Source organism: Phodopus roborovskii, unplaced genomic scaffold (assembly GCF_943737965.1).
Source record: "Phodopus roborovskii unplaced genomic scaffold, PHOROB, whole genome shotgun sequence".
Lineage (NCBI taxonomy): Eukaryota > Metazoa > Chordata > Mammalia > Rodentia > Cricetidae > Phodopus > Phodopus roborovskii.
In genome coordinates, this window is record NW_026126571.1 from 21,852,591 (window position 1) to 21,877,579 (window position 24,989).

The following is a 24,989-nucleotide window of genomic DNA, read 5'->3' on the forward strand; positions in this document are numbered from 1 at the left end:
TAGAACTCAATATGTGGCTTAAATTGTCTTAGACTTAATGATAGTCCTCCTGCCTCAGACAACAGGTATAAGCCATCACGCCTTGCTAAAATGAATGAATTTTTTAAAAAGTCAATTGAAAGACAACTGAGGTTAGCATGCATATTTAGGCTTACCCTAAATACCCATCTTCCTCTGTGCTTCTGTACCTTCCTGTTGCTACCTCTGATTATGGAACATGCCACTCTTGAAGGATAGAACAAAAACTACAGAAAGCTGAAGAATGCTACCTTATTTGACAGTCTCCAGGAAACGTGACTTATCACCAACAGTCTGGTTCTATCTGTAAAATCCACAAGGAAATCAACACTGGGCTTAGGTGCGATCCCCTAAATCAGTGGTCTGGGGTGAATTCTAAAGGGATAGCCTCATCCATCTCTCATGTAGCTCCTATGAGAATCAGCAGTGTCATTGAGTTGGTTGTCCAGAGTGTTTGCCCTCGGGTGAGAGCATTGCTGGTGCAGGGCCGGGAGGACAGGTGAAGGATGACAGTAGACAAGACGGCCACCAGACAGCCTGAGGTCTCCCAGGGAAGCTCCTCCGCTGCGGCTGCTCACAACAAAATGGTGTTAATCAGTGGATCTTTTTGTATCAGCATTGTCAACATTTACTTTCACTTTACACATTGGATTTGCATCTGAAAAGACCAAGTATAATCAACATTTAAAGGATAACACTCAAATTTGCATCTGATTTGAGCAGACATGTTAAGTAATTTTAGCCTGGCTGTTGCTAGGAAACCAATTAATAATGCTCCACATTTCATTAAAAATTGGATTCTGTCTTTGCTTTCATTTAGCTTCACAATTCAGCTGCTTGTGCTATACTTTTCTCTCTTGGTAAATTGTGACAGACAAATTATCGTTTTACCTCATTTATTTCTGTGATTACAATTGTTAGTCATATCTGTCAATACAACTTCAAAGCCTTTCTTTTTTAATGCTTTAGGATGGAAAACTGAATTTTAACTGTTAATCATTCTTTTCCTTTATAGCTTATGAGTACTGAGTTTTATTTTTGTGAAGGCCTTCCAAATTGTGGGTAACAAAAAAAATTAAAGCAATCTTCCCTGTTCCATAATTGCGCCTTCTCTGTATAGTGGCTAATAATTAGAATATTAGGCACTATTCAGAAAGTGACAGACAGCCGATTATGCATTCAGCTGCATTTTATTTTGCTCTTCCCATGGTTTGTAGACTAGACCAGGTTCTGTCTTTTATGCAGTGCATTTTGGTTTTTATGACTATTTTACATGATAGCCTCTGTTCTTCTGAAGAATAAATGTTCCTTTAGCTACTATTGTTCCTTTCGGCCAGCCAACTGGGTAGTTACATTTAGTAGTAACAGCTCTTCACAGTTTGATGCTTTGTTGTATTGACCTGGTTTAGATGCTCATAAGAGATAAAAATTGGTTGTTATTCACATGGGTTTCACTGCGTTTCAAACACTTAATTTGGATGTTGCATACAGACACCTCCGATTCTTTAGCTTAGTTGATGGTCATCATACCAAGCCAAGATCCAGAAGGCAAAATAGAATCTGCTTTTGTATTTTATGGTTAACATCTGTGGAGTTTGAGCTCTGAAGATAAAATGCAAAGACCATAGAATTTAAAAGCAGCTTTGGAGTAAAATTTCAGTCTAGCTCCTTCTGTAGCACTGTACCATGTAGGACTGTAAAGCAGAGGAGGCAGAGAAGGCAGAGGGTCCCATCCCTTTCTACCAAGAGCACACAGACAGTATATAAATGGGCTATGGCTTCCCTGGCATAATATCTCAAACTGTGTGGTTTAAGACTCAGGGTCATTGTTCCTCCAGGGTCAGTCGAAGACCAAGGCTTCTTTTCTGAGGTTGTTCTCCTAACTTGCAGGTATACAGCTCCTTGCTGTATCCTCACATGGTATGATTTCTGTGCATGCAGAAATTCAGATTAAATTTGGGCTTACCCTAAGAGCCTTGTTGTAATCTACCTCCCTCTTAAATGTCAGGTTACATTCTGGGCACAGGAATTAGATTTTTCAAAACAATTTTAGGAAAGTACTGTCAACCAATAGCAGGCATATCACCTGTTGCCAACTCCTGTTCACTCTGTTCAGTTGTTGCTTAGTGGTCAAACAATGGAAATGGCTAGAAAGGCAGCAGGAAGTCTGGCTGACTCCTCTGTTTAGGTCAGTTCTGACCTAAACAGTGTTATTACTCTTCCTCACATTTTGTTTGTTATTTGTCCTTTTGGGACATTTTCTGGAACCACTTTTTTCTGACCTTACTTGATTTGCCATATGGAGATACACCTCCTCACACACCTCTGTAGGGGCTAGAGCCATAAAGCATGAATCAGTGAACAGTGAAAATTCTGTCATTGTGTGATGGTGCCAGCAAGCTGATGCTTGGGATGAACCCTCTGTAGGAGCTGGGATTTTATTTCATCTGTTCAGACCTGGAGAGGTAATGGAAGACAGGCCTCATGGACATCTTAGGTCCAGCCATCTCTAGCCTGTGGCTTCTTCCATGCATATCTGGGAGGCCCCTCAAATCCAACTCCCGGGCTCAACCTCACCATGATTACAGGAAATAAACCCTATTTGCAGAAGAGTCTTGAAAGCGCTCCAGCCCCAGCCCCAGCCCCAGCCCCACGTCTGGGTCAACAGTTCCTGTCAGACTGACCCAGGTCACTGTAGTGAATTCTAGATGCATCTGTTGAAGAGGATGTTCCAGATGTAGTGGGCTGAGTGGGCAGGTTAGGTAGAAGATGTCCTATCCTAGAAGAAGGGGAGGAGAGTACTAACGGAAGTACTCATATGGCTCAGACACACTTTCATTTCTTTCACAAAAGAAGGTGGAGATTTCAGATTTAAAACTGGAGCTTAGACTAGTTTCATTACCCCTGGGTTTTAATAATTCATTGAATTAAGCCAAAATAAACACTTCCACTCGCTAGCTTCTCCTAGGTCAAAAGTCTTTTATTTCAAAGGTTTTTATGAATGCAAAGAATATTATTTGGTCTTAAAACCTTTTTATTCCATGTGAATATTGGCACCAGTCCAGCCTACAGGTCTCAAGCTAGGTTAAAGACAAATTTTGACAGTTTCTGCAGTCATGGGACTCAGCCATCCTGAAAGACCAAAGCACAGAAGGCTGATTACAGGTTGAAGATAGAATTTTAATTGTGACAGCACCTGCAGAGTGTTTAACCTGATACATGTGGGTTCATATATTTTGCTCAGTTAAACAATTTTTTTGGTCTGTGTTTTGCCAGATCTCTCAGAGAAAGGGCTAAACATGAGACCTTAGATACTACCCACGTCTACACAGCCATACCTGTTATATTAGACTTATTTTTTTCAACTTAAAATATAAACTGGCCTTCCACATTTAGAAGCCTGAGGAAACAAATGAGCACCAGTTGTCATTTCGGTGGCCACTCAGGCAGGATGAAAACTGGATACTTTCCCTCCTTGCACGTGGATCACAGGAAAGAGTAGCATTGATACAGACATGGCACTTGTGTGAAAACCTTCACATTTATACATCATGCTACACCTCACAGCTTTGTACATGACTCCAGACACTACCAGTCACTTCCAAGTTATCATTGTAGTTGAGTAATTGCTATTTTGCACTATAGATACTGTTAATTATATTTCTATTTTATCACTACCTGAATTCACCAGCTGCCTCCCTTCAGGGGGAACTACTGGTCAGAGGTAGCTAAGAGAGACCCTGAGTTCCATACAGATGACGGGAAGTAAGAAGAGGAGGGAATCTGTTATCTGGAAATATGTGGGCTAAGGCTTTAATTTGCTAGCATCATTGAGCTCTCAAGAAACTGCAGGAAGCAGACATAATTGAGAATGTCAGAATCTTGTAAAAATATCATCATGTGTGCTTGTTTTGCAGCACACATTCTATTCTAAAATTGGAACTCTGCAGGAAAGATTGGCAAGCATGCTCCACATTTATAGTGTCCTGTATTTTATTATCTGAAGTCTTAAGAAGAACCCTTTTTACTCTCTCCCAGTTGAGATGGACCACTTTCCAATTCAGCTTCCTGTTTTCCTTCCTTTCTATGTCACAGTTCTGTGTCACAAAACCACACCAGTTGTCACATAAAAACATAAAACGAGCTCTGTCATTGATAAGAATGTTGCCAGCCTTTATGTTATATTTCTTTCTCTTTAAACAAACTGAGAAAAATAATATGGTGTCCCCCAAACTATACGCTTCTGAGCAGCTCTCCAAGTCAAGCTTCCTCTTGAAAGGGTTAGTGCTAAGGACATTTGTCCACTGGGCTGTGGGGAATCTCTTTCTGCCTCAGCCAGGGCTTGAGGCCAAGATCAGCCCTTGAGGATTGTGGGTCATCATCATAAGGACTGGCATGAGTGGGTGACCCTGTTTTCCCACCTCTGACAATCAAGTGGGATGGGGGGGGAGAATAAAAAGGAAGTACGGCCCTGTGCTGTGAGATGACAGGATGAATGCAGTTTCACACAATGCGGCCATCCCCATAAGTAGCTGAAGAGCATCAGTTGTCTCTTCTCTGACATGTCTAGACTCTAGCATTAGACCCACCCATTCACAAAAACCCAAGGGCTATTTATGAAACATAATGGCACCAATAAAATCTTATTTTCAGTCGTGACCTTTGTGGGAATTGATGTCACCATGCCCAGGTAGTGAGAACATATTTTATATATAGTATTGGGTCTGGTGAGCATTTATCTGGATATATTGGAAATTGATACTGTTTCTCACACTGTTCAAATAAACACTTAAGTTAATATATTCCTTTAATATGATGATTAATGGACATTCAAAAGAATTCTTGAAAAAACAGGAGAAAGAAATCAGGATGAGAATTTAGAAAATGTCCAATCTATCTTACTTATAAAAAGTAAAAATTTATTTTTTAATCTGTGTGACTGTATTTGTATTTAGCAGCAAACTCAAAGCCTCACACATTATACCTTTAGCCCCAGAAGTGATATTTTTTAAACAAAGATATTGAAATATGAATAAAATTGCTTAAAATGCAAAAGAGCTATGTGAAAACACGATGTCCTTGAACTTTAAGAGATTATCTGTGAGTTCAAATTCAAAAGCCATAAAATAAATAGATTTGGTTCAATTCAAAAAGTTTTACATAAAGAAAATACAGACAAAAAATCAAAACACATATGAAAATCTGTAGAAACTTTGCCTCCAAATGAGCATGAGCACACTTCTCAGCGCAGATGGGAAGAGGCCAGTGGCAGGGTCAGACTGTTCACACAAGAACTGCATCGCCATTTTATTTAAATCTAAGAAAACATGTTCACCTTCATGTGAAATCAGAGAAATGTGAATTATAGCTGTTCGGGACTAGCACTTTTTATTTAATCTAAATAATTCTAAAAGGGAAGGTCTGCATTGTACTTTACGTGGGAACATAGACGGCACAACCCTGGTAAAGGCAGATAGGCAGTACCTATCAGGATCACATGCAGTTACCCTTTGACCCAGTCTGGCACTGGCAATTTTCCTGTTGATATTTCTGAATGCTTATAAAGTGATGCACATGGAAGGTTTTCAATTAGACCATTGTTTGCACTAGAAAACATTGGAAGTGATTCAAGTATCCATTAGTGGATAGCTACTTAAATAAACCATGATCTATCTATACAGTAGAACAGTGTGTGGCAATTTAAAGGGAACATGGAAATACTTTATGCACTGATTTGTAAAGATCTACAAGCAGGGTCATTAAATGCAAAAAGCAAAGTGTGAAACAGAATATGTAGGATGCTTCCTTTGATGTAAGAAAGGAGGCAACGTTTGACCTTATTCATGCCTGCTTATATGCATGGAGAAACTCTGGGAACTGTTGCCTATGCAGTTTACCACTTGAATAGAGTACTAATGGATACAGAGTGGGAACAGCATTGTGCTTTATTGTAATTTTCATATTTTTGAACTATGTAAATTACTTCGTAGTCAAAACAAGTTTTTAAAGTCACACATTTTGAAAAATAATTCCATACATGTTTGCAGTGTACTGTGATCGTATCCATTCCCTAACCACCTCTCTTATCCCTTCCCACTCCTACTGACCCAGCTAATTCCTCCCCTACTTTTATGTCATTTCTATTTGTGATCCACTGAGTTTAATTAGAGTTGCTTATATAATCACATGTAGGGAGTTGTCTCCTGGAACTGGTAAGTGGCTACACCACTGAAGAAAATTCCCCCTTTCTTCCAGCAGCCATTAACTTCCAGTAGCTCCTCAGGAAGGAAAGGGCATCACAAGCCCCTCTCTCAAGAATGTAGATAGCCCAGACTTGTGCAGATCTTGAGCAGGTAACAACAGCTGCTATGAGTCATGAGTGCAATGGCAACATCATGTCCAAAAGACAGTGTTTCATTGTACTGCTCGCATCCATCATCTTGTCTCTTACATTCTTCCCCACTGTTCCGTAGCCTTAGAAGGATTAATGTAGATATTCTGTTTAGGGCTAAGCACAGAACTGCCACGTATGAATCTCTTCATTAACTGTTGTTATTCACTGTAAAAAGAAACTTCTCTGTCCAAGGCTGAGAGCAGCACTAATCTGTGAGTATAAACAAATATTTAAAAGATACCCATTTAACAAAACAAAAATTGTAGACTCCCCCAGGGCCCTGTGACCTCCCCAGGCTTTTAGCCAGGTTACAGAACCAGGTATTGTATTCCATGGACAAGTATTCTCAAGTCTAAGCAGAAAGTAGTCTGTGATGCCCCCAAAAGTCATGCACATGGGGTCCATAGTTAGGTAAAACCATGAATGACGTCTCTCATCACAGACTACTTAGGCCTGTGAACATTAGCCAATGGGGGAAGTTCCAAGGCAGGTCCAGCTTGCTTTCTCTTTGGTCTTCAGCCACCATCTAGTTCTGGTGGGCAACCAGAGGCAGTATCAGCAGCCTGCATTATTTGGTATCCTCTGGGACCCCAGGGATTGTAATTCAGAAGGAAGTAACCTATACCTGGCACTTGGATCTTTTGGAACTTTGTTTAAAAACCTGTGGCTTCAGGCTGCAGAGAGGGCTTAGCATTAAGGATATGTAATGTTCTTAGAGAGAACCAGAGTTTGGTTCCCAGCAGCTTTAGGGGCTTCTGACACCTCTGGTCCTCATAGTCACTTGCACTCATATGCACATACCCACACATAATTAAACAATAAAATAAACATTAAAAGCAAAAATATGTTTTCTGGGGTGTATTATCCACCTATGCATGGCACCCCCTTTCAATTATTTTTTTCAGTTAGTAAGGCATGGCTATTTTACACATTCTTAGCCTGGATTAATGCTCTCCCCACACCTTTCCCTCATCTACTCCCCTTTCCCAACTCTGTTTAAAATTTTCATTACCAGACCAAACCCCCCAAGCTGTTCTATGGATAATGATAACCACTAGGCACATTGGGATACTAAGTATCTAAAACATACTTGTAAAAATGAGATGTACTTTGAGAGTGCCTGTTTTAGAAAATTTAGTACAAATAGAGGCCATAAACTACCACAGTCATAATTCTAAAGATATTGGTTACATTCTAAGTGATAATATTTTGGATTGGGAATGTAAAATATATTATTATATTAATTTAATTTCTTCTTTCCTACTTTACATGTGGCTGCTAGAACATTTAAAATTACATATGTGGCCTGGCTCTGTGGCTTTCACTTTATTTTGTTTGCATAGTGCTGATGTAATCTCTTGCCCATTCTTCTTAGTGTGTCTTCCAGAATTACGATAGAAGCAAAAGTACAACCCAATCATAATCTTGTCATTCCTTGCTTTTAAATGTTGCTTTGACACTCCTCTTTCTTAGAGACCATTGTAACCATCCAAGACCCCTCCCTTACCATCCCCACCTACCCTGAACAAGGCTGCTGTTCTTTACTCCCTGGACTTCAGAAACAGGAGTTTGTAGTTATTTGAACACCTTATGCTTTCTGTTTGCAGCGTCTCTTCATCTCTGCTCCAAAGCCTAGAAAACTCCTACTTATCCTGTAATCCCAGTTCTCGTGGCTCCATTGAAGCGTCCTAGTTGCCCTTTTCCCGCTTCTCATCTTCCTCCTTTTCTCCTTGTGACACTGAGCATTGAATTCAGAGCCTCAGTTATGCTGGGCAAGCCCTCCATCACTGAGCTACACCATGGCCCCCTGTCCCGGTTTCTAGCATCTCCTTTATCTATGTTGATACTTAGCCTTACGATGTCAGGCACCTTATAAGGTCACATAGCAGACTGGAGTTCTGCAAAGGCAGAACATGTGCTGAACACTGTGCTTCCAGATCTTGATACTTCCAGTAGAGGCACTGAAAATTCATTAGCAAAATTGGAATTTGTCATGCTTTGCCCTCCCTGTTTGCCGTGGGTATTTCTGTGTGGTCTGTTTACTGACAAAAGCAAGCTTGAAATCATAGATCTTGCTCGGTTAATGACAAATTTCTTTGGATCATTCTGGTTTTACATAGGCGGCTTACCCACAAAAAAACCAAAACAAACAAAAAAACAAAAACAGAAAACAAAACAGGCACACTGTGAACACTACAAGAGCCTGGAGGATACTGGCTGGGTTTAGACTGAAAAGTGGGAAGTATTTGTGTTCAATACAGACAGCAGATTTCTGCAAGCTGTCAGGGTGCCCATGCTTCCAGAAGGTAAATGTGTCAGGTGGTGACTAGGAGGTGGAGGTAGCCAGATCTAGGAGGATCACAAGCTGGAGTCGTGAAGTTCCCCATGGTCTCTTCATTGGCTCTCACTTCAGTGACCCTCTCTGTAGAGGTATTCTGATAGTAATCGCCCTTCTCTTCTGCTCCTGCTCCTGGGAATTTAACATCTTGTTCAAAGGAGGAATGAGGAATAGGAAACAGAACACCCAAGACCTGTGGAGCAAAGATTTTTAGAAGGAAAAATTAGAATTTTCAAAGACGTTCCGACATTAGCTGGGTAAACTGGAAAGGCCCGTCTTCAGAGGGCTGTTGTGTTGAGGCAGATTTATTTCTGATAGGAGACACTAGTTATTTTCAGCAGTCAGAGCTGCTTGTGTGGCTCTTAGGCTGAAAAGATATTACCAGCTGATAACTCTCTAGCATTCCTGTGAGTGCTAGAAGTGATGTGGAAAATGATAGAAAAAAACAAACAAAAACAAAACTGGCTGCCGTTGACCTAGTGCCTAGAGTTGCCTCACTTCTGTAAGCCTCATGATTCAGTAAAATGGGTTGTGGGCACACTCTACCTTGTAAGTGTTACAAAAAAAGTGTATGGATGCAGGAGCCTAGCATTGCCTAGTTCACAGTAGACTGAAAACAGGATTTGTAGGAATATAGATTTTCTTTTGCAGTGGTCCTGTATGGAACTATCATAAAAGCACACCTAAGGCCAGCAAAGAATGTTGGACTGCTATGATTGCTCTCTAGTGGCCTTTGGTGACAATTCTTCAGATACTCATGCCCATTGTAGGGGAGAGAATAGGGGGGGAGGAGTCAAGACATGGAGAGGTGGCTGAACTATTAATCCATACAGATTCCCTCTGCCTCTCTGGTCCTGTTTGTAAAATGAAGATGCATCTTTTCCATCTCTGCAAGGCTCTATTATTTCCATACAGCAGCAGAAGCATCTGGCAGCTCCATGCCATTGTTTCCAGGGTGGCAGTTCACTGGAGTAGACTCCCAGTACTTAGAAACCACCACCCTGAATAGCTCCACAAGGACAGGAGACCGCCTTCCTGCTTGAGGGTTTCCAAATACCAAAGTCAATAGTCTCCCTGGCTCAGTTCTCCATGCTGTGCTTTCATGGCTGCCCAGGGTCAAGTTGGCTAAGCTCATGAGAATGATGTTGAGTTTTATGTTTGATACAGACTTTCATGAACACCGTGTACAAGCAGTTCTGTCTCTCTGGCTCCTTCTCACCCCGACTCATGTCTGTCTGGCCACCACCCTAAGGTGGATGGGTGACCTCACACTCTGTGAACCTGCTCACCAGCTCATCCAAACTAGCAGCAATTCATATTTGGGACTAAGCATTAATTATTAAAAGGCATTGCCATTGCTGCTATAAACAATATTGTCTTACGTCCACTCTGGTATCTCTTACTTCTTTTGTCACACGATTTTAAAAGGCGAAGAATTGCTTTGAGCTGTAGACTCTTGAAGACAGCTTTCCTATATCCAGTTCTCTCTCAGAACTTCTTTGCGAACTTCAAGTGTGCCCTCCTTAAGTGGTGTTTTGCTTGGTTTCTAATATTACATATTTAAAAGAAAAGAAACTTGAACAGTTCATCAGCAAAGTGAATGTTTCAAAGTTGACATCTGGTTTGAATAATGAGGGAGTTTGTCCAAAGTCCAATTCAGCAGACGAAGCTAACAAAACTGCCCTCCATTGTGTCAGCGCTTGCCATCGTGGACTGGCCCGCCCTTTCACTTGCCAATTGCGATGCCACTAAGGCTTCTTTCACAAGTTTCTCTTCTTGTCACAGTTGTTTTAAGTAAATATGAGGCAGCCAGTTATGCCACCAGCAGGATCCAGATGCACTGTTCCCATGATCATAAAATCAAATTTGGGATGTCTCCAGTTCCCTTTCTCTATGAGACAAGCCCTTGAGACAATGGTGAGTGGAAAAGAAGAGCTACAGAATGGGGGGGACTGAAATGAGGGGTCATGTAGCACCACATTACTTGAAGCTCAGGATCAAGCCCACACACAAGCAGCTGGCAGAGTAACATTTAATCAGGACTCACCGGTGCTTAGAGAAATAAGTTCCACCATGGCCCTGGGCCATCCTACCAATAACATGCCTATGAGAACATGCTCAGTACAGTGCACACACACCTAGGAAGTTTCCCCAAGGGAAATAGGTTACCAACACCATCATTGTTATTAGGTTTGCTTACCCACAGATACGTGTGCTGACAGCAATGCCCTGTAATGCTTACAGAGTGCTTTCAGATCATCCTTGCAAAAAAAAAAAAAAAAAAAAAAAATACTTTAAGATGGATGGGGTAAGACTCGGAAAGAGAAAAATACTGGATGTTATATATGCAACCTAGATTAAAATTACAGAGACCGTGTAATACTTATGTTAGGAAAGCAGAAAGCGGGACAGATGAACTAAGGAAAGGGAGAAGCTAGAGGCAGAAGTGGGTATGGGCATAGTCAAAGAAGGGAAAGAGAGAAAACCAAGTGTAAGGGCATGTATGTTTGAAGACGCCATGATGAAACCCATTACTTTGTATGGTAGCCTTAAAAGTTGATAAAAGCAAATAAATAAAAGTAACATTTTTTTGCTTTTACAAAAAGATACATGGGGTAGTTTTTGCTTTCCAACTTAATTTCTCTAGTAAGGGACTGCCTCAAAGAAGCTGTGCCATCTCCAAAGTCTTGTCTGTGCTAGAAAGAGTGAAGGTTCGGTAGAGGCTCTGCTGTGTAATTCATCATCACCTGAAAGGGAAACCCTGGTGCACATTCTACCTCAGGAACAACAGTAGAAACTTCACGAATGAAGGAGAGATTCAACAATAAAGAAGTAAATAACAAGGGAAATGTCACCAGGCAAGGAGTGTGAGCTGTGGGCTGGAAGTGTAGCTCGGGGTGGAGTCCCCTGGCCTGCAGAAGTTCTGAGTTCTATCTCTGATATGCACACACCACCTATAAATATGGACGCAAACAGCAAGTAGGTTCTTTCTGAGTTCTGTTTTTTCTCTGTTTTATGACTGATGAGGGTGTAGACCATTTACAGAATGTGTTTATTCAACTTCATCAGTTAAGTTACTTCACTAAACAAACAAAAAAAAAAAGAAAAGAAAAGAAAAATGAGCCCTCTTTGTAGAGGTATTTGATGGAGATCGAGGTAACAGGAAACAGGAAAAAGGCCAAGATTGACTCTTCATTCCTTGCTTCCTTTAGCCTGCTCTAGTTGACCATTCTTATATAGAGACCATGGGAAACTAAACAGACTATCAGGGGAGTTTTTTCATGTTGTGGACCAAATTTCAAACATTCCTCACCTGATGCTTTCTTTTTATTAGTCACCTATTGTGTTTTCTTCTGCTCTCTTTTAGAGAGTAAGGACAAAACAGAAAACCTTCAGATGGAGTTGAAAGACTCTGGGTGAAGCTCCTTGTCACTGAGAACATGATTTCAGAAACTAGGATAGCATGGGACCTTAGCCATTGTGGGTCTGTGACCACATCTCCATCTTTTCCAGCATCAGACCAACCTTCCTTCCTTCCTTCCTTCCTTCCTTCCTTCCTTCCTTCCTTCCTTCCTTCCTTCCTTCCTTCCTTCCTTGGTATTCAAGTCTATCAGTTAGAATCCTCCAGTCCTTGTTTTATTATTATGTTTTAAATTTTCTAATTATATTTTTAAATTTAATTTTCCTCTTGACCATGCTTCTTTTTAGATTCTAACTACTGAGAAGCAATTTGTACTCTGAGGGTTAAGAAGAATCACCTGAGTAAGGTGTGCAATCACAGGGACAAGCCACACCTGACAAACACATGTTATCCGGTAAAGAAATTTGAATAACCACGCTCACAGCCCTGGAAACCCACTGTTCTGACCCACCCTTTGTTTCTTAAGTCTTCCTTTTAGATGCTGTGTGTTCTTGTTTCCATCTGGTTTATTTCATTTTGCAGGGGACCCTCCAGGTTCACCTGTGCTATGCAAAATGGCAGGATTTTATTCCTTTTAAAAATTATTTTAACCTGATATGCAGAACATTAAAACTGCACACGATTATGAAGCTCTCTGTGATGCTTTGATAGATAAGGTGCTGGATAATGTTCAACCCAAGGTGCCCATATCTATCTCTGTAAGTATTTATTACTCCTTTGTGGTGAAACCATAGACATTCCTAGCTTTTGAGAATAATAGTGCATTATGGTGATCCCTAATTGCCCGGCTTTGCAGAAAGCCTGCATGACTTACCTCCCCATCTAATTTTTACTTAGTGCTTACTGGCCAACCTTGAGCTGCCCCTGCCCCTCCTCCACCACCCCAAGTGCTCTCTCTGACCTTTGATAGCCACCATCCTACTCCCCTCTTCTGTGACATTAGTCTTTTTAGATTCCAAACTTGAATAAGATTACACAATAACTCCCTTCCGTGCCTGGCTTATTTCACTTAATGTATGAATCTCCCATTTCATTAATGTCTTTGGAAACCTCACTATGTCGCCCTTTTATGCTGGTAAGTATTTCATTTCATAGGTTTTCTTCTAAGAAATGCCTATTTAGATCTATTGCCCTTGTGTTTTGTTTTGTTTTTTAATCATGTGTATGAATGTCTTGCCAGTGTGCACCATGTCTGGTGTCTTCAGAAGCCACAGGATGGTGCTAGACAATCTGGAACTGGAGTTAGAACCAGTTTAAGATGTCACGTTGGAACTGGGAATTGAATCCTAGCCCTCTTGCAATAACAGCCAATACTCTTAAGCTCTGAGACATTTCTCCAGCACTATATTGCCCATTTTCAATTCGATAATTTGTGTGTTTGAGACTATCAGGTTGCTCTGGTTCTTATATTCTGATGTCAGAATGACCTTTTCCTTTTATAATTTCTTTCTCTTGCTTGAATTCTGTGGTCAGGATTCCAAGTATTATATTGAATTAAAGTGGTGAAAATGGGCACCCCTGTCTTCTTTCAGGCCATAGCAAGCTTTGGTTCCCTCCACTATGGCTTTAACTGTAGACTTAACATGTACATCTTTTGTTATGTGAAGTCATTTCCCTCATTTTGTGTGTATAGCCAAGGAATGTATAGGTCCTCATTTCTTCATACATTCACCTATTGTCAGTAATATTGGACTGAACAGGAATAGCACCTCAGGACACTGACTTGCTTTTCTTTGGATATATACCCAGAAGTTATCTGCATACAAATGGCATCACATGATAGATAGTTCTGTATTGAACTTTTAGGACCCTCTATACAGGTTTTCATAATGACTGTAGTAATTGACATATCCACAAACTGTTCAAGAGAAGGGCCGTTTTTGTTTTGTTTTGTTTTGTTTTGTTTTATCACAGTGCCTGGGGGATGATCATCAGTGAGATGCTGAGTAAATAAATGTCAGAGGAACTGAGGAACTGATAGAGAAATGTAAAGATTGTGTGGACCGGTTTGATTACAGAGGAAGTGTGGGTTTTCATGCCAAAGTATGATGGAAGAAACATCCTGAGGAGGTTCCTGCTTAGTGCTCTGGAGACTAAATACATTTGTCATTGCTGGAATGGTAAACATGAAGAGAGATAGAGTTAATCCAGGCAGAAAATTAACCAGGTTTGAGCATGGGTGTGTCAGCTAGGAAAAGTGATGCTGAGCATGGTCTCTGGTACAGAGTAAGAACTGAACATGTCCATTGATTAAATACATGGACACTGTAAAGATGGTATACAACCAACTAAAGAGTCCAGGCTTTCTCCTGAGTTAATTACCACTCCGACTTCTGCCCACTGGTCCACTTACTGGACCTTCACAACCAGGAAGTCATATTTCAACCCATACCGACCGCATGCTTCCCAAACTCATGTGAATGGGATGTGACTGGAGGAACCACTGTATATATGCCTTCACCCTTGTGTTCATTTAATTAAATAAGTCACCCCTATGAAAATGTCTAATTCTGTCTTGGGATATAGAAAGTAGAGTATTCATTCTTTGCCAGCACACTAAATTAGGTATGAATTAGTCCAATAATGGAAATGGTGACTGTTTATTATTTCCTTAGAGCCATTATAGACTGACACTGTATTTTGGTAAGATCACATCACATCCTTTATTTCTGCATCTCAAGCTGGCAACATTTTACTTAAACTATTGGTCTGCTGTGGTCTCTGACTCTGGCTGCTGTTTGAGTGACTTTTGACTTGAGAAGCCAGCTGCATGGGTCTGTAACAGGTCCTCTGCATATGTTGTAGGTGTTAGATTGTTGTTTTTATGGGATTCCTAACTGTGGGGATGGGGGCTGTCTCTGACTCTTTTGCCTGCTTTTAGAATTCTTTTCCTCCTATTGGCTTGTCTCACACAGCCTTGATAATGAGAGTATGTGCATAGTTTTATCATAACTTGTCATGCCATGTTTGGTTGATATCCTTGGGAAGCCTGTTCCTTTCTAAATGGAAAAAGAGGAGAAATGGGTCTGGAGGAAAGAGGGGGAGGACTGGGAGGAGTGGAGGGAGGGGAAACTGTGTTCAGAATATATTAAAAAAAAAAGAAGAATTCATTTTCAATAAAAAAGAATTCTTGTTTAAACTTTCTAATGCTGTAGCCTTCCAGGGTCAACAATACCTTCCACATACATTAAGGAGTAGTTAGCACAGATAAACTGCAGAGCACTCCTAGTAGTAACAGCACATTCCCAAGAAGAATCAGGCAGAATGGGAAACTGCTTCTTTTCTATCAGGTTCAGTGTATCTGGTTTTATGTTGAGGTCTTTAATACACTTGGACTTGAGTTTTGTGAAGAGTGATAAATATAGGTCTATTTGCATTCTTCTACGTGCAGACATCTTATTTGACTAGCACCATTTGTTGGAGATGCTTACTTTTTTCCAGTGTGCATTTGTCAAAAATCACATGTCCATAGGTAGCTGTGTGGATTTATGTCTGTGTCTTCAATTCGATTCCATTGATGAACATATATGTTTTCATGCCAATATCATACAATTTTTATTTTTGTAGCCCTACAGTACAACTTGAAATCAGGGATGATCCCTCCAGCTATCCTTAGTTTTTGCTTTTCCATATAAATTGAAAATTGTCCTGTAAAGAATTATGTTGGAATTTTGGTGGGATTGCATTGAATCTGTAGATTGCTTTTGGTAGAATGGCCATTTTTGCTATGTTAATCTTACTGATCCATGAGCATGGGAGAGTCTTTTCATCTGAAGTTTTCTCAAATTTCTTTCTTCAAAGATTTGAAGTTTTTAATCATACTAGCCTTTGACTTGCTTGGTTAGAATTACCTCAAGACATTTTATATTGTTTGTAGATATTGTGAAAAGCATTGTTTCCAGGATTTTTTCCTCAGTCCATTTTTTGTTTGTTTGTTTGTTTGTATATGGAAGGGCTACTGAATTTTTAAAATTAATCTTGTATCTAGCCACTTCATTGAAGGTGTTTCTCAGATGTAGGAGTTCCTTGGAATTTTCATGTCACTCATGCATACTATCATATCATCTGCAGATAATGGTACTTTGCTGTCTTCCTTTCTAACTTGTACTACTTGATGTCCTCCAGTTGTCTTACTGACCTAGCTAAAACTTCAAGTATTATGAAATAGATATGGAGAGAGTGAGCAACCTTGTCTTGGTCTTGATCTTAGTAAAATTTCTTTGAGTTTCTCTCCATTTAATTTGATGTGGCAATAGGCTTGCTCTAAATTGCTTTATGTTTAGGTATGTCCCTTGTATCCTTAGTCTCTCTAGGAGTTTTATCTTGAAAGGATGTTGGTCAAAGCCTTTTCTGCATCTAATGAGATGATCATAGATCATACAGTTTTTTTTTCTTGTAGTTTATATGGTGGATTACATTGACTGATTTTTGGATGTTGAATCATCCATCCCTGCATCTCTGGGATGAAGCCTACTTGATCATAGTGGATGATCTTTTTGATGTGTTCTTGGATTTGGTGTGCAAGTATTTTATTGAGTATTTTTGTGTCTATATTCATGAGGGAAATTGGTCTATAATAGTTTCTTTGTTGAGTCTTTATGTTGTTTGGGTAGTCTTTTTATTTATTCTTTGTGTTTTTCACATCATGTATGTCTAACCCATTTATTTCATTCCTTTGTTTCTACCCTTTGCAACCTCCCCCCCAAAAAAAAATAAAAATAAAATTTAAGAGAAAAAGAGAGAGAAGAGACTCTCATCTTGGAAGCTATAGTGTGACACAATGAGTCATGCAATAAACCCTTTTATCCATGCATCTTTACTTGCAAGTGTTCTTTGCAGAGTCATTGGTCTGGTTTGAGGCCTCTGGCTTCTGTTACACTGTTGATGTTGGGCCCTCACTGGAACTCTGCTTGGGTATCCTGCTGTTGCCCTGTGTTGTGGAAATTCTGCAGCTTTGGGTCTACTTCCTCCAGCTGATCACACATGGGGTGGGCCAACACATAACCCTGGTTCTGGACCTGGGAAGTTGCAGGGTTGGTCAGCTACAAGCTCCCCCCTGTCCTCACCACCAGGGACAGCAAGAGGTGGGGCCAGTTCTCCTGCTTTCATGTCCTCAGGGTCTGATCTCCCACACCTGCTTGGTCAGCTCTGTTGTGTTGCTGAGGGGTAGGGCAGGGACCACTCTCCTGAATGCTGCAGCTGATAAGGGGCAGGCCACCTCTCCCACCAGCCTCGGGCACTGATGGACAGAAGGGGGAGGGCATTTCTCCCCTCACCCATGCCACCACATGATATATGGGTAATAGGGACAGCTGTCCCATGGGGCTTGATCACCCACACCTCCACCAATAGGGTTGGCACTATTATGCTGCCCACACAAGGTACAGGGCCTGCTCTCCTGAGTGTTATAACTGGTAGGAGACAGGGGCAGCTCTCCCCCACCCATGTTACCATGCAACAGATGAGTAATGGGGACAGCTCTCCCATGCTCACAACTTCGGGGCTGGCTCACCCACACCTCTGCCAACAGGATTGGCTCTATTGTGCTGCACAGGCAAGGTGCAGGACCTTCTGTTGGTTTGGGTTTTCTTAATGGAGATTAACCTGTCTTCTTGATGTGTTTTCTGCTGAGACTTCTGCATTTAGAAGACAGTTTGTCTTCTAACTCTACTCCATGTGTTTATGTCTCTAAATATAATCTTCAGGTTTGACATAGCATTAAGATACTGCTTTGTGTATTTTTTTTTATTGTCTTAGCCTTGAGATGGTCATCTCTAAGAGATTACACTGAAATCTATTCTGGTTAGGATATGCTTGTATCATCATTGCCTGTACATCAGAAGTCAAAGGCAGAGTCATTGCCCCTGGTGGCCTCTGGGTGAAGCTGTTTCTGATGCACGATAAAGGGAATCCAGGCACCCTTTGCATGCTTAGTTGATTTATCTCCATATCTTCCTCCCTTATCCTCCCCATGGTTAGACAAAAGCCTGACTTGTGATTAAGATCATTTTGTTTATATGGTTAGACTTTGAGTGGGCCCAGGAATTTAATCCTTCTGAGAATACTAGCACAGCAGGGATTCTTAGTGTCCAACCTTTGTGAGATGGATAAAGAAAGGATGTAGGATCCTGATTCATGCAAGATTAATTTAGGTCACATCTAGTAGCACTGGAACACATCTACACTAAATAACCATATTGTAACAATATCCACATATTTAAGTGTCAAATTTTTCTATCATTAATTCCTTTTATTTCATAGAAAATTAGAAAATTCCTTCTATAACTCTAGAAGACTGAGGGTAGGTCGATAAATGCAATTTATCTGATGAATACTTTTCAGTGTTTATTATCTGCCAGGCCCTGTACTCGGGGGAAGCAGAACAATCAAAATTATCTGTTTTTGTATGATTTGTACATTAGCTATGGGGGAGAAACTATAAATGAACAAAGTGAATGAAATAAAGTATGCTGGGCCGTGAAGCTGTCTTGGAGGAAAAACAAGGAGGAGAGAAGTGGGAAGCTGCCGTAGTCCTGAAGAGGGTGAAAAGAGACGTCACCTAAGGGGGAAGCAAGCAAGTACTGAAGTACCGGCTTGAAGGAGGTAAGAGGTTAGGTATCTGGGAGAACAGGATTCTTGGAACCGGGAATGAGGAGAACGGGGCCTGGGAGTGGTGACCTTTTGAATGCTGGAGGAGCCCGTGAGGAGGCAGTGTGCTGGAGTGAGGAGGACAGGGAGGGCAAGGTGAGGTAGACGACGTGTTAGCTAGTGCATGGATTTGAGCATTTCCTCCTCAGGAGATGAGGAGCTATGGGGGATTAGAACAGATGAGAGACAAAGTAGATGGACTCTGTTTTTGTTATTCTGGCTGCTGTCTTCAGAACACATGGAAAAGGATAATGCCAAAAGCGGGGATGGACTGGGAAGGTGTCACAGTAATCCAATAACAACACCATGAGCTTGTGTCAAGCTCTTACAGCGGTGAATACTGGTAGGGGTCTGGGTATATTTTAGAGATAGGGTCAAAGGTATGGGTTTTGTGCATGAGACAAGACACAACTCTGGGATTTTTCCATTTGGTTATGGTTCAAGTGAGGGCCACAACTGGCCACAGCCAGTTCTGACTGAAAGAGAGTAAAAATCAGAACCCCTATATTAGTCATGCAAGTTGGAGATGCCTGCTAGGCTTGAAATGGAACTCTCCAGTGGCCAGTTGTTGGAATTTAGGCCTTGAGTCCAGGAAAAAGACCAAGGAAGAAGACAGGCATGTAGAGTCTTCAGGACAAAGTAAACACCAAAGCTATAGGCTGAATGAGATCTGGGAGCCAATAAAGAAAACAAACGGTACCACTGTAGGATTCAGAGGGTAGAAGGAGGAGACCAGAAGAGAGACAGAGTATTCTAGAGAAGAGGATGGTATCTTCTCTACCAGACACTGCCAGTGGGACAGAAGGGTTTACTAGAGCTAGGGAAATAGCTTGGTACAATGCTTGCTATGCAAGCTTGATGATCTGAGTTCAGATCCCTGGAAACCATGTAAAGACTGGGCACAGCAGTATGCTGTTACTGCTGCTCTAGGGTCAGATAGAAACAGATGCTATGGCTCTCTGGCTAGCCACTGTACCTGAATTGGTGCACTCCAGGTTCAGCATTAAAATCTATCTTGAAAATAAAGTGACAAGTATAGAAGATATCCATTGTCAATTTCTGGTTTCTGCATACATGTGCATGCACATGCATGTGCACCCACATGGCATAAATGTCCATGAACACACACATACACACACACACACACACACACACACACACACACGCATGCACACACGCACGCGTGTGCCCACACACACACACGCATGCAAGTTTAAATAATTGCTCATAAATTGAAGTTCAAGACAGGCCCCTCATTAAATCAGTGCCTGGGAAATAGCTAGCTAAGGGCTCCAAGTCAGGTTCATTTTCTTTCTTCCATTCTCTGGATGTGCCTGACCTCCCTGGTCCATCATATATGCCCTGGGCTACTTACATGGACTGTGGGATGTGAATGTTTGCTCCAGTTCCAGAGCTCAACATCTGTGTCAATGCTTTTGGTTTATAGTTTATATGTCAGTGTTGACTTTTTATATCTTTCATATAAATATAGAATGTTTATTTCATAAAATTGTAAAAACAGGTGAGCAAAAGGGAAAAAGTTAAATCCATTAATAATGTTTACACTGCTCAGAAGTTACCATGTACACAAATTAACATATTCAAACTTCCAGAAATTTGTACTAAATAGTTTAGACTTTTTCTTCACCAACAATGTGTCAAATACCATATCTTAATATACAACACATACTTTGTATGTTTTTAAGTTACATGGTGTTTAATACAACTATATAGAGTATAGTTTTCCAGGGACATAGTGATCAGAAGTGATATAGGGATTGCCAATAGAATTAATCCAGATAGGCACACCATATGCTAGGCACCATGCCAAACGCCACTTTCACGTGATGTCATTTCATTCTCACAACACTTCTGTGAGACAGGTACTGTCATTGCCTTTGTGGCTGAGACCTTAAGATTGTGGCCCCGTCTTCTGTTAAGAGATAATACAAGTTGGCTTGGGTAGCTCTGTCCAGGTGGTCCTGCTACAAGACCCATAACATACCCCTTCCCCATCTCGTCTCCTTACTGTGTCTGCATTTGACCCCAGGCTGCATGTCCCCACCTACCTAGGCACATGCTGGGTACAGGGGTTGTAGGCACCCTGATTCCTACCCAGGGCACCCACTCTGATGAGATGCCATTTATGTATCAGCAGTTCATCAAACAGCTAACAGAAAATTGTGGCTTTGTTCCTCCAGGCTTACTTTGCTAAAGAACAGAAATTCTACTTCTCAAAGAATCTCTGCTCATTTAGAGCCTTTAGCTCAGGAAAAAAATTAATGACAGGACATTTACCCAAATGTGCTTATGTGCTTTTTGCTTGGTTGTTGCTTACATACTCTTGAATACAATAGGCACAGTTGAATGTGACATCCTTTTGTAGTTCCTCTCAGACCTTCCTTTGCATCTCTTTAAATAATATTTTATTAATTCTTTAGGAACTTCATGTAGTGTATTTTGAATGTATTTATGCCCCTCCCCCAAGTCCTCCTTTAATCCCTCTCTACACTTCATCCCTTCCCACACAACTTTCTCTCTCTATCCATCCCTCCCTCCTTCCCTTTCTTCCTTGTTTGCAAGCTTTCCTCAGTGAGCTCGGTTTGTGTTGCCCAGCTGGTCTCAGAGTGGAGCTTGCCCTGGTGTGTGGTCAGCTTACCAGGAGTCACATCATTAAAGAAAACTGACTTTCCCTACCCTATCAGCTATTAAATGCCAAAGCTCCCCAGCTTATGCCCATGTTAGATATTCTCACAGTTGGGCAAACCATGCTATGTAGTATATAATATGTGAATAAATAACATATGCCCTAGCACGCAACATGGCCATGCGCCTCTGATGGATATGTGCTTAACACGTGACTCATAGCAATCTTTAAAGGTTGGAAAGCTGCAGGTGCAGAAGTAGCAGATTGACTGTGTTTGCAACCACTGTTGTGGTTACAGACACCGTGGGGTACCATGAGCTCTTACAGGGAGCTCCTGTGTTCCCCATGCCACTGTGATTGTAGAGCTGAAAAAGGTGACTGAGTGCTTCACACCATGAAGTACTGAGGTGCAAGCTTCTGTGCAAATCACTTCGGCATTGTTACATTTCCAGGTAAATGGACCTCAGGGACCACACAGAACTGCTGCTAGCTGTTAGATTAGAGAGCTGCCCTTGTCCAAAAAGAGGATTGTGCTGTTAAGATTTTGCTTTGCTTTGCTTTGCTTTGCTTTGCTTTGCTTGTTTTAGACAGGGTCTCTAGGTGTAACTTTTGCTCTCATGGAATTCACTTGTAGACCAGGCTGGCCTCAAACTCAGAGATCCTCCTGCCTCTGCCTCCTGAGTGTTGGCATTAAAACATGCATCATCACACCCAGCTGCTATCTAGTTTTTAATTCAAGACAAAATCAAGTGTTCCCCACAATATCCCTCCCCCCTTTCTCTGTCTCCTTTCCCTCCCTCCCCGCCCCCCTTTCTCTCTCTCTCACATACACACACACACCATATGCATGCACACACCCTCACTTGGTGGCTTCTGACCTTATGTGGGAACTCTGTCCAGTTGATGTTCCCTTTCTTTGGGAAACCCTTCATCCTACACATGTTGGCAGGAGAGACTAAGCAATGCCAGTGAGGCTGCTGTAAGTCTTCTGGTTTGGTCCTTAAGTTTGTGTCCAATGTGGTCTGAGAGAAGGGACTTACAGAGTAAGTCTAGCTAGACTGCCTCCTTTCCCAGGAAACTTAGTGCTCTGCATACAGAATGCCAGCTGTCATTTAGCTGTTGTTTGACACTGCTTTCCATGCTTTTAAAGTCCCTGTATCTATCCATAAATGAACTCTTTCCTTTGATATATGCTCCCTCAACAATCAAAACTTTCAGATGTATAACATCATTTCATTTGCTTACTTTGTCAGCATTTTAGGCAAACTCAGAGATGCTGATCTAAAGCCAGGAGTCGGGCTGGACTAGAGCTTACAGGGAGACAGCCTACTTGACATGTCCCAGGCTCTGGATCCAGCCCCATCACTGCAAAAAGGAAAAAAAAAATCGTAAAACTGAGAGTTTGTGTAAGGAGTGTAGTTCATAAAAATACTCTTACGTTTTGTTTCAGACTTCCTGGTTTAAATGTATTTTGAATTTGACTTTTAAACAGAAGTATTGCTCTCGTTTACTGAGGCTGATGGTTTTCTTCACTCGCCCTCCTTTCAGAACTTGCCTCTTTTTCCTCTTTTAATAAGCGGGGAGTGTGGAACATGGTGTGCATTTCTCTTCTTCCAGGATTGGACTTCAGACCAATCAACAGAATAAAACAAGCATCTTTAAAAAGCCTGACTTTAAGTACTTGGATGTATGTCATCAGAGCCATTAAAAAGAACACAATGTTTAGTGTGTCTGTTTTCTTAGCAAGTACCAAAGCCTAGATTGGCCATTTGTCCTGGACAGATAAGAACAGGAGCAATGTGTCCAGTCTCATAGTTGTAAATTTCAGGGCCAGGATTTGAGCCCAGGTAGTGTTTGATCATCATACATAATCGATCCAATTTAAGATATATTTATAAGCAGAATGGACAGACCCTGTTGATCTTGAGAGTTGTCAGTGAACCACCGTGGTATCTGATTAAGTCACCTGAACCAAAATAGGGAACAGACTTACAGCTGAAGATGCTGCGAGAAACATTCCCACCATGCCTGATTAATGTTGTTCTTACGCACGTAGAGAGGAAGCTAGAGTAAGGCTGGGGAACAGGGCAATTCTAGCACAGGGGCAGGAATATATTCTGATGAATATATATTTACTATAACTAATAATGCTAAACACAGATGAAGTTCCTGAAAGTCGGGAAGTAATGTCCAGAGGAAACTGGGTCAGAGTGGATAGAAGCTGTGTGGCACACAGAAGCCAGTGGATGGTGGGTTCCAGTGGGGGCTGGCATGCTGGCACTTTATTTGGTGGTGGCTGGAGTGATTTCATAGGCTTGGTGATATGAAGACAGTAGCACAGTGACATGGGCAGGAATGGGAAGGAATGGGAGCATCTGAGGGAGCTGTGTAAAGCCATATGAGAGATGATTTTGATTCCTATGTGCAGGAGTGGCTGCCAAAGTGGCTGCTGGAGCATTTGAGGCTGCTAAGGATGTAATTCTGTTTGATTGCATGGCTGGCTCCATTACTGCAAGTAGGAGAACAGATCAATATGGACATTCTTGAGAGTGGCCCGGTGTATACCCCAAATACAATGCTGTTGGGTTACCAAGTGTATTTTCCTAGTAGTATTTTTGTGCTGATTTTCCCATTTTCCATTTCCACATCTCTCCCTCTGAACACAAGCTAGAGATGCACTTTCAGCTCAGGCTAGAGTTAGGGTACACAGTTGCTGTGTACCTATGTGTTTGTGGGCTTTTCAGCTGGTTGATAGTTGGTTCAGGTGGTTGATTATGTCACAAAAGCTTGGTCTATATAATTGTTTTTGGCCCGTGAATTCCAAGTAAGAAGTACCCCTTCTGTTTCTTTGAATGCCAGTGGATAATTTGTCTGCCTGCCTCTCTAAATGAGGACAACACCCCTTGATCTTCACCACCCTCAGTGGAAAGCAGAGTGAACAAAAATCCTTAGGGTGACCAACCAGTGTTGGTCTAAGGTCCTGGACCTTGGAGGGTAGCTGTATCCTCAGATACAGCTCAGCCAACCTCAGCCTCACAACATCTGTCCTCTGCTTGGTCACAGCTTGCACTAGTCACTTGCTGTGGCAGAGATTAAGAACTTAAACTTGGAAACTAAGTGACTGTGTTTGATTCCTGACTTTGTCACTTACTAATTGTTTGACCTTCAGCAAAGTGATCGATTCTTTCCCTCAGGCAAAATTAGTGAGCCAGTGATGGAACTACATAATGGAATGGTATTAGGTGGGAGAATGTGAGGCCTTCAGCAACAGACAGGGAATTGTGAGCTTCCAGCATGGCTAGGGTCTGGGAGAGGCTGGCTGTCCACTGTATCTGAAACACGCCTCATCTCAGCATGACAGCCTGGGACCCAGGCCAGACATGGCTGAGCAGAAATACCATGTCCTGATCTTAGAACATTGCCAAGTGGGCAGTGAGATTCCTGGGTCCTCAGATCTGGTCTCCTTATGTCATGGCCCCACTCCTGCATGTGCACAAGCTTCCAGGCCCAAGCAAGGCCTATG

At 41.5% G+C, this 24,989-nt stretch overlaps 1 protein-coding gene and 1 non-coding gene across 2 annotated transcripts in view; both read left to right on the top strand.

Annotated features, from left to right (window-relative positions):
- Window positions 1-24,989, top strand: part of Jazf1 (JAZF zinc finger 1) — a 293,135-nt gene that overhangs the window by 47,480 nt on the left and 220,666 nt on the right. The gene's annotated exons all lie outside the window — the stretch shown is intronic.
- On the top strand, window positions 4,310-4,450 carry LOC127235899 (small Cajal body-specific RNA 20). The gene has a single exon (XR_007835739.1). It is a non-coding gene; the product is annotated as a small Cajal body-specific RNA 20 (non-coding RNA).